This window comes from Drosophila teissieri, chromosome 3R, assembly GCF_016746235.2.
Source record: "Drosophila teissieri strain GT53w chromosome 3R, Prin_Dtei_1.1, whole genome shotgun sequence".
Taxonomy (NCBI): Eukaryota; Metazoa; Arthropoda; class Insecta; order Diptera; family Drosophilidae; genus Drosophila; species Drosophila teissieri.
The window spans coordinates 17,155,358-17,160,274 of NC_053032.1; positions in this window are offsets into that span (position 1 = coordinate 17,155,358).

Sequence of the window (4,917 nt, forward strand, 5' to 3'; positions counted from 1 at the left end):
ACGGACAGACGGACACACAAGCCACTTCCCTCGAATAGACAGAGACTCACAGACGAGGCACACACATACAGTGAACACCCTGGATGTGGGAAGGGCAAAGTCTGACGAAGGGACGGACACATAAACAGGCTTATGATCAGCTCCTCGCAAGCGAACTTCTACTGGCTGTTCCTGGTCTTCTGTTGCCTTTGCCGGTTAGGCAAACAGACCAAACGCCAGCGCAGACAATCAGAAAGGCATTCAGCCAAGAGAATGACGAACACCAGCTAGTGAGATTGGCCTAAACACCGGGACAAACAGATAGTTTTTCACAAATATTAATCAAATCCAAAATCAGCTGACTCTAATATGTGAGTAGCATTTAATGAGTTTTCAAAGATAAATGAATATAATAAGGATGCATAGCACGGCAGGTAAATAATGTTAGATTCAATACAACAGCTTAGTTTATAATGCCATTCAAAATTCAGCATTTCATATACAACATCTTCTGCCCAGGGCGCCATTTGTTTGCATACTCGAACTTGAGCTAAAAGCCAGCACAATACGAGTTTGGCTGGAGAACTGAGTGTCCCAAAGACAATTCCCTGGGTGATTCATTTGGCATTTTGCGAACTTAATTGATGGCAATTTGTGATTCGTCCGCCGCACTCCGTCTGCACAAGAACGAGACAGCGGACCATTAACACATTTTAATCTGCCGCCGGGCGAATGGCTTTTGTGCGGTTTGGGGGGGTCTCTGTGTATCTGAATCTGAATCTGAATGTGACTGTGAATCTGAATATGAATCCGAGTCGTATACCGAGACCGAGACCGAAACTGAATCGGAATCGGAATCGGAAGCTCCTCCGGCAACGAAAGCTGGCGCTCAGTCGCTCTTAATCATCAGCATAAGCAATAATGGGAAACAATTGCCATCTGCCGACTGCCAGACCTCAGTTGCTTTTGCTTTTGCTCTGCTGTTGCTTTTGCTTTTGCTTTTCCAGTTGCCGTTGCCGTTGCCGTTGCCGTTGCCGTTGCTGTTGCTGCTGCTGCCACTGAAATTGCTGAGCTGAGGCACAAACTTTTATTGCATTGCCATGTCAACAGTCGTAGCAGCAGCAACAGCAGCAATTGTTATCCCTGTGTACGAGTGTGTGGCACCATTGCACTTAAAATGCGAATCCGAATCTGAAACCGACTGCGACTGCGACTGCAAATGCGAATTGTGACGCAAAATGAAGCTACTTGTGCGCCACTGGCAGCAGATACAGATGCAAACTGCGGTGCCACTGCTGCTGCTGCTGCTGCTGTAGCAGCATGCCACATTCAATTAGTGCAACAACATATCCTGCCAGCAGTTGATGCTGCTCTCTTGCACGGCAGTTCGTAGTGCCAGTCCGTAGACCAGAGTCAGTGCTACACTTAATTTTATTCATTTGACAGTGCCACAGTCTGCGTCTGCTGCATGGGGCACATTCGAATCGCTGCCACACGTTCGCCAGCAATTAAGGTCATTGAAGGCAGCAGCAAAGGCTGGAACAGCAACTGTGCAACGGGCCAACAACAGAGGAAATACTTTTTAATTATGACATTTTATTGAGTGAGCATTTATGCAAATATGACAAGACCTTTATTTTGTCGCCATTCCGGGTTTGAGGCGCTTTTAATGAGCGGGTTAACAGGGTTGAACGGGCCCATTGTCGCAGCGATTTTGCATTCAAATTGGCAAAATACGGACGAAGTTTGCCAACTAAGGGTTAACGCAGCCAGGTCTTGAATGAGCAATTTGCCCAGCTTCAGTTGACCCTTGCAGGTTACTTGAGCTCTACAGTAGGTACAACTAAAAAGCTCTTAGTAAATCGTTATTAAACAAGATTTAATTGTAATTTTATTAGGTTTATTATTTTATATACTTTTAGGTATTACTTAGACCACACAGCATATAATCTACGGAGCGAAGTCTCATAATTAGATTATTTACTGTACCTGAACACTCAGCACTGCCATCAGCTCCAATTATGTCTAATAGGAATTCCAGCCATCATCCTGCAATCAAATTTACGCCCTTTCTCCTCAAGTGGAATTTAATTTGGCAAATACATTTAGCCATCGCCCGAGCCTTCATGCATTTTTCACACATTTTAAATGTCGCAAAGCGCATAAAAATTCCATAAATACGCTAATGAAACACATGGTCGAGGACACACGCCGCTGTCTGGTGGAAAAAAGGGGCAAAAAGGGAAAAATAAAAAAGAATATGAAAAGGGAAGAGCCTGGCAGCAAAAGCGAGCAAAAGAGTTAAAACGGAACAGGCCACCCAGGCAGCCGAAGAAGGGGTACATTTTCCCACACCCTCCCTCCTCTCGCCCAGTCGTCGTCACGGCAAATGCATTTCCATTTCATTTCCATTTATTTCAATTTCTTTCGCCATCGGTTGTTTCATTTTTGCTTCCCTCTGCTAACGTACATATACATTTATGGGCAAACACAGAATCGGATACAATTTTTGCTGGGCGCCTGTGACTTTTGAGTGCATTTACAGTAACCAGAATAGCAGTGTAACGATAAATGTATCTGTATCTTCATTGAAATCCGAATCCGAATCTCAATCCGTATCTGTATCTGAATCGACATTTGCATCTTTGAGCCTGAGCCTGGGCCTGTCTGTTATATTTGGCTTTTATGCAACCATTTAGCAAACACATCATAAAAATTCAATTCAATTCTGTGTTTACGTCGACTCCAGATGATATTGCTTTTTAATTGCGGACACGAGCGGAAATTGCTTTCACAAACAGCCAAACACATTCGCATCGGAGGCACCAGCACCAGCAGCAGCAGCCGCACCAGCATATTCGCAGCCAAATGGATACAAATGGGGGGCAGGATCGGAATGGGGCCCATTGACATTTCGGTTTTGGGGCTGGCTGTGGGGAAAGCCGAGGAAAACTAGCTGCGGAAGTGCGTTGATTGCAGGCCTTCTGGGATGAGGAGAACTCCTCGTGCCATTTGCCTGACCTCAAAAACTTTGACCTTTTTCGCTGCAGTTTATTCTTGGGTTTTGTTTCGTTTTTAATTGCACCACATGCGCCAGGCAATATATAATTGGAATCAAGTCCAGCCACCACCAACACCCACTTGGACACTCAAAAAAATATGGAGCATACAAGAATGAGTTCTTGATTAACTACAACTATGCTATTTAAATTTTTCCTTATCTCGCTCCCATTCCAATTTATTTATTAAAACAAGAATCCTATTTTTACACCAAACTGTATTAACTGTTTTAATCTTAACTTAATAACATTTTCTTAAAGTGCACACGAGCGAGCAGCGCGCTCTCATTTAATATGAAAGTCACAGAATGTGAGCTAATTGAAAACACTTGCAATATTTATGAGCCGAGCAACATGTTGCCAAGCCACTTGACTTGTCAGAGAAGGAAAGAAATAGCGGTGGTGAAAGAGAGAGAAAGAGGCATTGAGCTAGCCACATGTTGCCAAGCTAATAAAACAACAAAATGATTTTATTATAATGGATTTATAACGCAGGCCAAGAGCAAACAGGCTATTAGACAGAGATACACGACTTCATCGTATTCCCATGCCGGGCGAAAGAGAAAGAGAGACAGGTAGGGAGAAAGGGACGGGGATACAGCAAAAGAGAGAGATGCACTTTTGAATTGAGACGCGAATGCGGCAGTCCATTAAGCGCAATGTTGTTGTCATCGTTTAATGCTTTTGTTGCCTATTTGCCTTATGCGACTTGACAGCTCCACTATCTTTTCTCTCAGTGCACAGAGAAAAAATGTGCACTGCAGCAGTTAGTTTAAATTTGGAATATGCGGAATAAGGATAGCAAATCGTTATCAATCGTTATGGTTTACCAGCAACATCTGATAAAGTTGTTATTTTAATTTAGAACTTTTAAATATTTCTAACATTAATTCAAAATTTCTAATGGTGTGGTTTGAAGTATTTCCAGTGTACATCCGAGTGAGTTGAATGAGAGCAATTTCAGCTTGCGTGTGCGCATTTGCAGCGATGTTGCTGCCGTGTCTGCAGCATAAACGGGGCCCCCACAGCGTCTCCTTAAGTGGAGATATTTATAATAAGTTTATTTGCTTGTGCTCTTTGTTTTTCTCTAGCCAAAGCAATGCAGCAGCAGCAGCAACAACAACAACAACAACAACAACAGCGGCAGCAACGGCAGCAGAAGCATGCAACTTGCAACATGTTGCTGCCGTGGCGTCAATGTTGCCCAGCTTGTTTGCCGCTGTTGGGCATTCACATTCACAATCACATTCGCAGTTGTAAATTGACGTTTTGCGTTAACGACCGAAGCGCCTTGGTCGTCGGTTGCGGCTTAGGTCCCATCAGCAACATCGCGTGTGTTTCGTGAACTTTTCGCTCGAAGTAAGGCAAGTTTTGTGCGCTAGCATCATCACCATCATCGGCATCATCACCATCGGAATCGGGCAGCATCATCCTATCCCGCGCCCCATGCAACGCACAATTTGTTTTGCATGCAGCCCGAACATGACTTCATCATGGAAGTCATAAACCTACAATCGCAGTAGTTTTTTTGGTACACATTTAAGAAGGTGTCTTAGTTATTACTTGATTACAAGACATGCGTCAGTAATTTGGTAAGTCCAAATTGAGTTTGACTAAAGTTCTTGAACAGTAATTTTGAAGAAACATCATTACATATGTACAATTAAAAATCGATCAAATTACTCCGAATTTCTATTTCCAAACATCCATAGTTCTTAGGAAATCCATAAGCCATTATCCCTCCATGCCGAAAATTCCCAATAAAATGATAGCCAGTAACTTGGTTTAAAGTTAACATTTTAATGAACATGACTGAATCACCAGTTCCCGGGATAACTCGCAAAATTTGATCAAGGCTAGCATTTCATTCGTCCAAATT